This window comes from Ambystoma mexicanum, chromosome 8, assembly GCF_040938575.1.
Source record: "Ambystoma mexicanum isolate Mex_15411 chromosome 8, UKY_AmexF1_1, whole genome shotgun sequence".
Lineage (NCBI taxonomy): Eukaryota > Metazoa > Chordata > Amphibia > Caudata > Ambystomatidae > Ambystoma > Ambystoma mexicanum.
This window is the reverse complement of record NC_090929.1, coordinates 1068159555-1068173255: the sequence shown is the minus strand read 5'-3', so window position 1 is coordinate 1068173255 and position 13701 is coordinate 1068159555. Positions and strand designations below refer to the sequence as shown.

At 48.4% G+C, this 13701-nt stretch overlaps 1 long non-coding RNA gene across 2 annotated transcripts in view; it reads right to left on the bottom strand.

Annotated features, from left to right (window-relative positions):
- Nucleotides 1–1269: 1269 nt before the first annotated feature.
- LOC138472730 (uncharacterized) overlaps nucleotides 1270–13701 on the bottom strand; it is a 154532-nt gene continuing 142100 nt past the window's right edge. For both annotated transcript variants that reach the window (XR_011268668.1, XR_011268669.1), the window contains exon 2: nucleotides 1270–2423. This is a non-coding gene — a long non-coding RNA (uncharacterized lncRNA). The remainder of the gene's footprint in view (nucleotides 2424–13701) is intronic.

The window sequence follows — 13701 nt, the reverse complement described above, 5'->3', positions numbered from 1 at the left end:
AGTTTTAACTAGAAATTTGCTAAGAGGCGGAGTATCAAAACCTCAGAGAGACAGATATTTAACTCAATGCAAGACGTGTCTCAAAGGTCAGGTGGCTCGAATCCATGCATTTGTGATTGGCTAGTTAAGACTTTAATAAGTGCAAGTTTAAGGAAAAATAAATTGTAACACTCTATCGAGAAGTCGTTTTCATGCATCTCCAGATGTGTGCTGTGTCCCTGTTTTTAATTATTGGGTACGCAGCGCCTTTAGCTGAACGATCCGAAAAATGTGAATTAATACATTGAATGAAAGTGACTTTCTAATGCAGGTATACATTGAAACAGTGATAATACAAAATATACCATAATGCCTTTTGACACCAATTGAAAAGTGGTCATCTGCAGGTGGTCATGTAAAACGCACATAGCACTGCAGTTTTCATTCCTGTTGTGTTCAGGACAGGGCAGCAAATCGCCAATAAACATGAAATGGGGAAAAATGAATTTGGCTTTGCACTTGCTTCATTTTATAATCATTAGAAAGTAAAACATTACATTCTGACGAAATCTCCTTGTAACATTAACTGTCAAGCAGCGACCACGTTAGATACATACTTACCCCTTTCGACCCAGTTTCATCCCTCCTTTTCTATCTCCTTGTGTCTCCAGCTTATTTCATTTGTCCCTTCTCATTCTTATTCCTTTGCACCGCTCACACGCTCATTTTCACTCAACTTCTTACACTCACTCACAGGCTCACCCTCACTTGTTTTGACAACGATTGACCCACTCCCTCAAAGTCACCATCATTTTTTCACTCACCTACTCCATCTCAGACTCTTACCCACTCTAGTAATCGCTTACTCCTTTATGCATTTCTTCGTTCCTTACCAATTGTTGCCAAGGTCACCTGCGCATCCTTTCTGCACCTCACGCAAACAGTGCTCGACTGCGACTTTTGTGGGACAGGCTGAATTGAGGTTATCGTCCTGTGCAAGTTCATGTTTTTTTAAGAAACCTCTATAGTTTTGTCTTTTGTAAGACAATGGGCCTGCGACCTGCTGAACTAGGGATCGCTGGATGTACCTTGGCTGATCTTCACTTCGAACAAGAAGGGTCTACTCTTTACTTGACCACTCGGATCAAATCCATTCCAGATATTATCATGGTGACAACTGGCTCCGTGAGCAGAGCAAAGAGATGGATTTGTATGGGAATGGTGCTTGGGCAACAATGATGGCAGTGGAGGCGAGATTCTGAATTAAGAATGCTAATACATTATGACATGTAAGAATACACACATGTTTTAATAAGTTAACAAGCCTAATATGGTAATGCTTTACTAAAGACTAATATACAATTAGTTAATTCACACTTGTATCAGTCACAGCTTGAAGTGCCCACAGTGGAATACGCGATGTATGTTAGTTTGGGGTACATGATGTTATTGGGGCCCTTTACCGTTGAGATACCAGCACCCATGAAAGTCATGTACCATTGCTACGCTAGTCACACATTTGTTTCCATTCTTGTCTTTTTCAGGGTATGCATTATTGCTGTATCGCTGTGCATTCGAGTCAGTATGCCTTGAACATGCCAGTTAGCAAACATGAACATGATGTTGTGTGCAAATAGCATCGCAGATGACAGAGGATGAAAGGGATTCACGAGCAGCAACTTCTTGCAGCATTAGCTGAGGTCTCCAGTCGTTTCAGTGTATTTCTTTAACTGACTTCCATCGTCTTTGTGTGTGCTCCGCATGGCAGACGCATTTTATTTTGTTTAAGCATTTGTGTATTTACTACAGATTAACTAATCATAGGATTTCTTTTATCCTACAAATCTGCTTGCTTTATGTCAATGTCTTTGCACAGAAAAAGAAACATGATGTAAACAATCTGTGCATTTTATGAAACTAAAGCTTATTTCCTGGAGATGGGCAATAGTCCACCATCAGCCTGTTCATCCATTCCTGACTTGGAACCTTCCCATCCATCGAGGAAATCCCCACCAAGGGCTTTTGCTGCTCCCTTTTTGTGATAACTTCACACTGGCCAGGTGCACATCCCTACTATTGTAGACATGACTGCCCTACATAGGGACCCCGCTCCTGCCAGAACAAGATCCCATCTTTGTTCCATAAGACCCCCATGACTGACTTGAGTGTGAGGAAACTATGACAGTCTTCCATAACAGAGATTCCAAGTCTGCATTGTTGTTGGCTTTGTCACACGGTGCCATTAAGGGAGATGTCCGGCATCCGTTTCATTCGCCAGATAAGCAGGACCGCGGGAGGAAGGAACATAAGGAAGCTCATGACCAGGACAGTAATGGAGATCAACAGAATAATGGCCCAGGGCTCCAGGACGGTTGGCACCATTGTTTTTTTTTCTTCGTCTTCGTCTTCTTCTTCTTCTTGCTCTGTGCTTCTTACTGGTTTATCTGGATCGTGAAAGAGAAAAGACATTTCTAAGTATACCTTTACCTTCTAAAAACCACATAACTGTGTGGTTGTCTTGTGCTAAAGTATTAACATTAAGTTCTGATATCAACAGACAACTCATGAGTTACTTAATTTGATCTCCAATTGATAATTTGTATTGGAGGTATTCACATCGAATGCATGTTTGCCTGCTTTGCAATTGGACACAACCGAACCTTACGAACCTGCCCACTTCACACTTAGGGCCTCATTACGAACCAGGCGGTAAGTTACCGCCTGGGTCGTACCTTTACCACCATGGCGTAAACATAGTTTACGCCATGGTGGTTGGCGGACTTACCGCCCCATTCCGAGGTGAGTGGGGCGGTAAGTCCCCATTAACCCATTTACCCTTCCCCATTCCCATTTTTGCCCCATAGGGCATAATGGGAGTGGGGAAGGCGTTAATTACGCCACCGTAAATTACGGTGGCGTAATTAACAACAAGGTCCCTTAGCGCCATGGGTTTTAAAACCTCCATGGCGCTAAGGGACCTCGGAATCAGGCGGTAAGGGTCGGCGCTGTTTACGCCGCCGTAAACCCCTTACCGCCTGGGTCCGAATGAGGCCCTTAGTGTCATAACACCTAGGTCATGACAGTGCTTTCCTCCCTCAGGGTATCCCCCATAGAGTAAGGTAAAGTATCATTTGGGGCAGTAGAACTCAGGGTAAACCAGACAATACGACTCCACAGCCTCATCAAAAAGCAAAGTTGGGGAGGCCACCAGGGGGCGCGGGCAGGATGGACGCCTGAACGTCGAGCTCCGCACCCAGCCCCGGGTGAATCACGATTTATCGGCGAAACGAGGGTCCCATATACTACGCGACCCCCCCCAAAAGACGTGGAAGCCTGTGGCCCCCACCTGGGTCCAACTTTGGTTCCGATCCGACGCTCCTGTGCGGAGTTACACGGACCAAGGCGATATCGGCTGCCCCTCCCCCACGACCTGGCGCGGAGTGGCGCAGGAGACAGCACGAGCCGCGCCGCCCACGAATAGGCCCGAGAGGGTGAGCCCGCGGCGCTTCCTCCCCTGGGCATCCTCCGACTTGAAGAAAACCGTCCACCCACACAGGGAACGCACGCCCGGCGCCTCTGGTGCCCGAGGCCCGGCCTGACCCGGAGAAAGGCGGCGTCCGTCGTAAACTGGCCGACACGAACCCCTCATGAACTGGAGAGAGAACTTGCTGAAATATCAGTTTGTTCCCAAAGAAAGGACCATGGCCGCCGGTAGCCCCACCGTCCCACCCCCGGATCTGGGGGCTATCCAGAACAACATCCAAACGATTCTGGAGGAGATACGAGGTATGAGGACAGACATGGGGGCCAAACTGGCCGACCTCACCACCAAGGTCGCCACCCTAGAAGACCGCGTGGAGGGCGTCGAGAATAACCAACTTTCGGCGACACTCCTCGAAACCCAAATGGACATGAGACTCCGAGACATGGAAAGGCGCGAGGAAGAGCTTCGGTTCAAGGTTGACGACATGGAAAATAGGGAGAGGAGGAACAACCTTCGAATCTTTGGCCTGATGGAATCTGAGGGCGAATCCGTACAAGGACTTGAAGGCAAAGTGCACGATATCGTGAGGATCGCCCTGGGAACGGAAGACGTGGGGGCGACCAACTTCGACAGGGTGCACCGAGCGGGGGGGGGAGGCAGAGGCCCACGCTCGGTTCTGGTTCGGCTGCACTACTACAGGGACAAGATCAGAATCCTGGAAAAGGCGAGACATCTTGGCACCATACAGTACGGTGATTCAAAGGTATCCATCTTCCAAGACCTCTCGGCCCTAACCCTGTCAATGAGGAGGAAATGCGGCACACTCACAAGATGGTTGCAGGGAAAAGGAGTCCGATATCGGTGGGGTCACCCCTTCTATTTGGAGTTTGAGTGGCTAGGTGAGAAACACCACCTGGTGTCGGAGGAGGACATACGAAGAGCCACGGACGATCTGGTGAACGACCAGGCGGGCCATTCGGGCGCCCAGGAGGGAGGACCACGGGACCCCCCTAGGGGTCCCGACGGCCCAGGAAATCACAGTGGGAAATCTAAGGTCAAGGGGGCCCGAAAGTTTCGGAAAACCAGACACCCGTCGATGAACCCGGAAAATCACACTGACTCATGAAAATGACGTTCGATTGGAAGGAGAGAAAATCATGAGGTGAGAGACGATTCAGGGTACGGACGCAGGAGGCCCCGGGCCCACGAACTGCCCTGAACGGACACCGCGGCGGTGTCGCGTTTGGCCCACCGGACCTTGGGTCGGCAGACCATTATGTTAAAAAGTTAACTGTTTATTTGTGTTGCCCCGCGTTTGGGTTTCTGGTTGTGGGTTGAGGGCCCGGGCGGGGTCTCTGGTTTTTGTCTCGGTTAAGTGCACCGAAGGCCTGTAGGGGCCGACCTGAATCGGACTTGCGATCTGGGACTCTCCAGACACACGAAAACCCCGGGGCTGGGGTTGGAGTCCTTGGTGGTTCGTTGACCGGCCCCAACACATGTTGGGGAGAGTGGACGGACGCCTCAAGGTACAAGGGTGGGGAGGGGGGAGGGAAGACACGGGGAGGGGGGTCAGTTGCAAGGGGGGAGGGGATGGGGGGGATAACGGGGTAGTTTGGGGGACTCAGGGGGAAATTCAGTTCAGACCGCAAGAATACGCTTGGCAAGGGGCACTAAAATTCAATCACCACGAGGGGTTCAGAATACGCACACGGTATGATGACAACGATTGAAGGGAAGGTGGGCACGTTAAATGTCAAGGGTCTAAACTCTCAAAATAAAAGATCCCTCACGGGCAACATGTTCCGAAAACAACACCTGACGGTCCTATTTCTACAGGAAACACATTATAAGCGCGGGAGGGAATCCAGAATCAAGGGGAAAGACATCGGTAGCAACTATTGGGCTTCACACCCGACCTCGAAGAAGGAGGGGGTGGGCATTCTCCTGGGAAGGGCTCTCCAACTAACGGGGGTGGAAACCAAGAGGGGGTTTGGGGGTCGATTTCTGGGTGTCAAGGGGCTTTGCGAGGGGCAGCGAGTTACTCTCGCCACCGTATACGCGCCCAACACGGGCCAGGTGGAGTTCCTCACACGGATCTTTGGTGTCATGGATGAATGGGCCGAGGGGGCCATGATTCTCGGGGGTGATTTTAATCTCATAGCCGACCCCCAACTGGACTGGTGGTCCGCCAGAGGTGGGGTACCCAAGGGGATCACGAGGGATAACCTGGCCTTGCAGAACCTCTTGAAGGATCACTACTGGGTAGATGTTTGGCGCAAGGCGTACCCGGCCCAGGGTGGTTACACATTCTTTTCTCCCCCGCACTGCACCTACACCAGAATCGACCTTCTGTTGGCCTCAGAGGAGGGAGATGGGGCGATGACCCAACCAAAAGTCGAGACCATAACGTGGTCGGACCATGAACTACTTATAGCTAACTGGTCCCTGCCCATCGCCCCGAGATCGGCTCGATGGCGGTGCAACGACACGCTCCTTAGGGATCCAGTATTCCGTGAGTTCATGAAGCAGGAAATGCTGGCCTACTTCGAGACAAATGACACGGGGGAGACGGACATGTCCATGGTATGGGAAGCGGGGAAGGCCACCTTCAGAGGCCTCCTCATAGCGGAGGGCTCGAGGCGTAAAAGAGAGAGGGGCCTGATCGAGAGCAGACTCCGAGGGGAGCTGCAGATCTTGCGGGCCAGACTGGGAGTCCCGGGAGTGGACCGGAGGGCACTATTGGACGAGATGCAGGGCAAAAGACAGGAGCTCCATACGGTTCTCATAGGGGAGGTGGTTAAGAGGATGCGATATACCAAACAGAGATACTACGAACAGGGCGACAGGGTAGGCACTCTGCTGGCTCAGAGGTCGAGGGGGTGTAGAGTGGAGAGAGGGATTACCCGGTTGACCGACGAAGAGGGCAGGGTTCATGGGAACCGGCATGAAGTGACGGAATGCTTTGCTGAGTACTACAGCAAACTCTATTCTAGGCAAGCGGGCGAATCTCGGGAGGACATTGCCTCCTACCTGGCAGAACACCCCCTCCCCAAACTGACCGACCAGGACTTGGAGGCCCTCGAGGGGGAAATTTCAGAAGAGGAGGTGGAGGGAGCCATCAAGAGACTGAAGGCCGGAAAGGCTCCTGGCCTTGACGGCTACACAGCGGATTTCTATAAACAGACCCAGTCCACCTTAGTGAAGCCCCTGACCAAATTGTTCAACCAAATTAGAGGCAACGACACGATCCCCCCGACTTTCCTACAGGCCCTCATCACCGTCATACCTAAACCTGGTAAAGACCGGGCAGCTTGTGGGTCTTACAGACCCATTTCACTTCTCAACTTAGATGCCAAGATCTTTGCTAGGATCCTGGCCTCCAGATTGGAAAACTCCCTCCCACGCCTGATACATCCTGATCAGGCGGGATTCGTCCTCAATAGACAGGGTTCCGATAATTTAAGGAAGACCCTCCATGTATTGGCCACGACCGAGGCCAGGAATGAAGGCGCTCTCCTACTGGCTCTTGACGCGGAGAAGGCCTTTGACAGGGTCAGCTGGGCTTTCATGAGGGAGGTTCTCTTGTCAGTGGGGATGGGTCCAAGGTGGTTGGGATGGATATCCGCGCTCTACTCCTCCCCCTCGGCCAGAGTGGTGGCTAACGGGATTGAGTCTAGGGAATTCCCCCTTGAACGTGGCACGAGGCAGGGATGCCCCCTGTCTCCGTTAATCTACGCATTGGTGATGGAACCGTGGGCAATCTCGATCCGCAATGATGCGGACATCAGTGGTGTACAGATGGGGGATATGCACTGCAAGATCTGCCTCTTTGCGGATGACGCCCTGCTCTATGTCACCAGACCGTCCCAAACAATCCCTCGGGTTCTGCAGGGCCTCGCAAGATATGGAGAACTATCGGGGTATAAGGTTAATTTGGACAAATCGGTCGCATTCATGGGTGGGAACCTGCCAGACACGGAGGTGACCTTTGTGGAGGGTCTCCCCTTCAAGCGGAGCGATGAGGGGTTCCGTTACTTGGGAGTCCAAATCACACGTAACCTTGAGGACCTGTATGGGGCCAACTTCCCCCCCCTCTGGTCAGCAATCAGGAGAGACATAGAAAGGTGGGCGGGAACGGGTCTCTCATGGATGGCACGCCTTAACCTTATAAAAATGGTTATCCTCCCAAAATTTCTGTTTCTCTTTCAAATGCTCCCGGTCCAAGTCCCCAAGGCCTTTTTTGACGAGACAAAACGCATCCTCCTTAGATTCCTCTGGCAGGGCAAAAAACACAGGATTTCATACGAGGTTCTGACTAGGACCAAGGAAGATGGAGGGGTGGGCTACCCTGATCTCGAGACGTATTATAGGGCTTCCCAGTTGAGGATCCTGGTCGATCACTTCTCACCGGGACCGAAAAAACAGTGGGTAGCCATGGACAATAGGCCCCTGGCGCCCGTCACACTAGAGGAATGGCTCTGGGTCCCAAGGAGAACGATCCCCAGATCAGTCTTGAACCACCCGATTCTAAGAGTACTGTGGTCCCTGTGGAGAGAGGGAGGTTACTATAGATGGCTCACGACATGGCCCTCCCCCTTGAGCTGCATCTGGGCCCCTCCTTTCCTGGCCAAAATAGCGGAACCAGCAGCCTACCAGACATGGTTCGAGGCGGGCCTTAGTAGGACCGGCCAGTTGTGGGTGGGGGGCTCCTTCCTCCCCTTGAAGGACCTTGAGGAAGCCCTGGGAATAGGCACGCTTTCCCCGTTCCGATATCTTCAGCTTAAGGGTGCCCTCACGGAACCATCTTGGGGTGATACCCTCAGGAGGGAACTCACAGACTTTGAAAAACTCCTTCTGACCGCAAGGGGCTCCAAGGGGATAATCTCCCGCCTATACAAGCTCTTTCTGTTCTCCATCCCCCGAGACCCGCCACCAGCACGCATACAATGGGGTAGGGACCTGGGCGAGGAAATTGATGACGAGAGATGGACAGAGATGTGTAGACGGGCCAATCGATCCACATCCTCCCTCCAATATCGCCATCAGGCCCTCAAGATATTACATAGATGGCACTACCCCCCGCAAAGAATAGCCAAAATGCGTCCAGGATATGACCCACACTGTTGGAAATGTAGGACAGAGAGAGGTGACTATATCCACATGTGGTGGGGATGCCCAGTGGTCCAGAAATACTGGGACAAGGTGCGGACCTGGATCAAAGGGGTAGATGGGATAGAACGAGTATCCTGCCCGTGGCTCTTCCTCTTCGGGATTAGTAACGAAGAGGACCGGGGTAACACTCATGATCACATGCTCCAGGTGATGCTGGTAGCAGCTAGATGCTGTCTAGCGCAGAAATGGAAACACCCGAGAATGCCAGGGGAAAAAACCTGGGTGACCAAAGTAAGGGCCATCTACGACATGGAGTTCCTCACACACCTGCTCGATGAGTCTAAGTCCAGTATCGAGGAAATTTGGCTCCCCTTCTTTGATAAGTACGGCCGAGTGGTCTAGGTCCTGAAGACTGAGCTGAGGGATTCCCCTCCTCCCCACGGATGTGGGACCATGGGCCAAGGACCCGGCTGAGAACTGAACTCGTTTGGCCCATATGACTTTGGCGTGCCACACGCATATTGTATTGACGCCTCCATCATTAAGAGAGCCCGTTGTGCAAGTGTTTATCAAGGCTATGTAAGCGCGAACTGAAGGGGGGTGGGGGGAGGGAGAGGGAGGGGGGGGGGCATGGGGTGTGTTTCGTCTGGTTTTCTCTTTATGTTAACTCACATTAATAAATGCAATGCAAGAATGTAACCTCGTTATGCACCAAGGAAACTTAATAAAATTGATTTTCAAAAAAAAAAGCAAAGTTCCCAATCAGGGTCTCACGGGTATGTATTTATGCACCAATTGGGTGGACTCTAGCCGCAGGCACGGACACTCATTCCCACGCATCCACATCCATACACCGGTCTATAACACAACGCACAACATCTTTGCCATCAGAATGCAGAAATTTCCTACAACAAAACATGTGGTCTAGCTGGACACATAACGAGGCTCTTGCACTCGCGCACTTTCCCTACCCCTTCACAGAACCCATCTACATGCCTGATCAACGTGCAAAGCTAACTGGGGCCCGACCAGCTCACTCAACCTCCTGTTGGCCAAATGCACACACATTATATCCTCTCTGACAATTTTCTCATACCTTGGACTTCGGTCCTCCGAGGGAGTTGCCCCCCACGGGTGCTTTGAGGCCATACGAATGGGATAAGGGCGATAGACACATGACAAACTGCCACTACTACTACTACACAATGCAAAAGGGACCTTAGTCACAATGAAACTGGTGCTAAGTAAAAAAAAATGTTTTTCAAGATTAAAGTTTAAAAATAAAAAGGTTGAAAATACTTGCATCTGTCAACCACAAGTGAGAATAAAGGGAGCAAGCAAGCAGTTGAAATCGCCAAGAGGAAGATTATAGGTGTGTTCAAGGAGCTTACTTGGACAGAAGTCCAAACTTATAAAATGCAGAATTAATTCAGAGAAAATGCAAGCAATAGAACTACTAGTAACTCAAAGAGAATTTAAACAGCGTGCTTGTTCTACCCATTTCTTTCATCTCGAATATTTGTGAAAAGGCCTTCAGAGGAAATTCCAAAAGGAGGTAGAAATACCTGAAAAGGACTGCCATAATGCTTCTACTTTTAAATATTTTGTGTTTCCCAATGCAAAAAGGCCTGACTCCAGGAGACTCGGTTACACTCAGATATACTTCATTTTGCTGCAATAGGTAAGAAAGAGTCCCATTTGGATGTCTTTGTGTGCCGGACAACAATCCATAAAAAATAACTAGGCCTAAATAAGCCAAATCAGAAAGCATGGCATTGGAGGCATATACTTGAACTTCTGGCACCCACAATTGGATGGGCTGTGGCATGCTTTATATAGTACCAACTGCAAGGTTCTGACACTTCAGCCACAATGGAGTGCACACTCTGGTCAAGAAATCACCAATACCTGCAGTACTGTGAGTGAAGCCCCTCTAAAATAAATCTCTTGATCCTGCCCCCCACACTGAAAACTAACCGTATAGCGATCTTAAGTATTTCATCTGATAAATGAACACACTAATATTGAACAAAATAATAGTGGCAGCTCAGAAAGCCATTGGTAAACTGTTAGAGAGCAACCCAGCAGACAGAAGAGTAGGAGGCTACAGTTAAGCTTCAGTCTTCACTGACCCTGAAACATCACCAGGAGGTGCTTGATTGCCTCCAAAGACATCGCCATTAGGAAGAAATGGGTGTCACCTACATACTGATAGGCACTCTTGTTCTTAAAGAGCAAAGGGTTGCCCACAAATTCCATACATAAGTCGAAAAGAGTTGGAAACACAGTTGACTGGTCATCTTGGCGTCAGAAAAAGAGCTAGCTGGCCAATCGTCGTGAAGGCTGCTGATAGATTCAGGAGGATTAGTTGACATGGGTCACCCGGATCCAGTAATCCTTTGGAGCATAGCCTTTTGTAGGTCAGAAACCTGACTAGAAGCAGCCCCACAACCTTATGTCTACTAAGAAATGCAACAATTTGTAATTGGAAGAATCTCTTCACTGTATCCATCTCTCCATGACTTTCCCTGCAATAGTATTCTGTTCCTGGATGTAAATTGTCCGACACTTGTCAGTATAGGTATGTTTTTTTTAATAGCAATGTGCCTTGACCTATTTATTAAATATCAGCAAACCTCCACTGAGAAAATAATATATTGGTGATGTGAGTCAAAGAAATGGCAAAAAACACCCAAACATTTTAAACAACTCTTGACAGAGATTTTTCCCGAGGATTCGCTTGAGCGACTCAGTACACATGTTCTTTTGTGTTTTTTGTAGTTTAATCCACGGAGCAGCAGTATTACCATAACTTGCTGATTTGAAGGAGAATAGTGTGAAATGCATTGACATTTATTTTGAAGAGTAGTTAATCTGGGGGACCCAAAGCAGGGTCTGTCATCCATTGTATTATGTGAAACCAGGTTTGGGCTGTCCTTTGCACCACCACAATCTTGGTTTAGATTTGTCCTCCAAATGTGATATTTATAATTTGCTTGCAGGCTCAGGCGAAGGGTCCACCTACAGTAGATGGGTCTCTCAGCCACATACTCTTCTACTCATGAATGTACCAGTTCCCCTCCCGTAAAGAGACCAAAAATCAGGGGAATTGCAGGGCACCTTTAACTATTTGAGCCTCACTAGGCACTATGTACCATTGGCAATATTCTGTATGGCTAAAATAAAAACCGTAAAAGAAGTAGGAAGTTCAATATCCACAGTTGTGACACTAGTATTGATCATGAAAAGCCATTTCTGTTACTGCTCATAACTAACTAACGCTGGTATCGAGTCTAGCTCACAACCACTTGTTTCTTACTGACGTAACAGAATGCATATATGCTCTTGGAGGTTACTAGCATGAATAGTTGTTCTCCGGTATGACGTTCTTTCATCGTCAGGCCTTTCAAAGCCTGCAATTTAAACGTGTTTCACAGTTCATAACATTTTCGGGTGGGGGTGGGTATAGGTAAAAATAGGTGCAGGAAGGGAGGATTGGGGGGGACCCTCCCTGTACCCCCCTAAAAAAAATTAAAAAAAGATGAACTGTCAAACATGTTTACATTGCAGGATTTGAAAGGCCTGATGATGAAATGACATAGAACCTTGCTCTCCATCTCAACCCAAGGTCGACCAATTAAATACAGCAGCATTCCAAGCACACCATAACTCCCCTACATCAAATCATTGTTCGATTATAAACCTGATAGTCTTCGTCATCAAATCATAGTTCGATTATAAACCTGATAGTCTTCGTCGTATAGCTAAACATTAAAGGAAGTCAAAAAACAGCATTTGGTGAACAGAATTCTTTTAATGTCTGCTAATTCCACCACAATCAGCCAACAGGTGTTTAGACCTCAACTTAAGGTTCTCATCAGGGACGTATACAAAAATAAATTGCACTGAATCTTTACTCTGTGCTCGAGGCAGGAAATGGCACCTTTGATAATTCTCTCTGTGTCTATACACCCTTCCATTAAACTTCAAAAGTTACACCAGATATAATCTTTGACTAATGTCTTGCTTCTGGATATTTCAATTCCAGTGGATACCCAATCAATTCATACGTGTCTAATTAATATTCATCAGTTGATGTAAGTTTTAATTAATTAAGTTAATTAAATCATCTTCTATAACGTGCTTAATAACGAAGACCAGTCTCTAAGCACGGGACCAGGATTGAAACCTGCGTCACTTTGCAGTGACTTGCTTCCAGGACAAAGGCATTGGCCCATGAGCTATATTCCTGGACCTCCTTTTTTTACTACTAGGTCATTTATGTTGACCTACATTTGGTACCTTAGAAAAACAAAGTGCAATGATACAAAATGTAATCAGAACACATAACTTGAATTAGGTGGTGGCGTTTCATAGTTGGCATAGTGGAAAATAAGATTGACCACGATCCAATAGAGAGAGTGGGGACTCTTATACATTGGGGAACTTTTTCCCAATTTCACACCATACACATGGTTGTAGACCTATTTGATCACACTGGGGGATTTAAATGTTTTTATGAGGTGGAGCATCTAGTACGGAGCAAAATCAATATTTCTGCCTCGTCCATCCAGCTGCCAAAAACTCATGCATTTACGCCAGCATGCGATTTTCATGCTGGCATACATGCGCTGGATTCCTATAGATTTCATGTTAAATGCCTGCTCCCAAGCACACATAGCTGGGGGCATTTATGTATCCTCTCAGCGTAGGGGACTAAAATGGCACATACACCAGGGACCACCCTAATTTGCTTGTGCACCCTACACTGAAATGATTTAAAATTGCACGGAGGGGACTGCAGTGCACTTAAGTGCACAGGTTGGCAGTGGCCTGGAAAATGTGCCCATTTCCCTATCCCATTTACACGTGAAATACACTAAACTGCCTATTATAAGGTCAAAAGTCCTGAGTTGCAGCCTTTCTGCACCACCCCTTCATGTCCTCTGGCATTTTCCGGCTATTCCACCTGGTGGGATTTGAAGGTAATACCCGCGTTTTTTTCCGGTAAGGCATCTGACTTACCTCCGGCTTCTAGCTGGAGGTAAATCGGGGGCCCAACAGACCAACTTGTACTTTGCTGGTGTGGCTACGTGCCAGTATACGGTAATACCAGCGCGTTATTT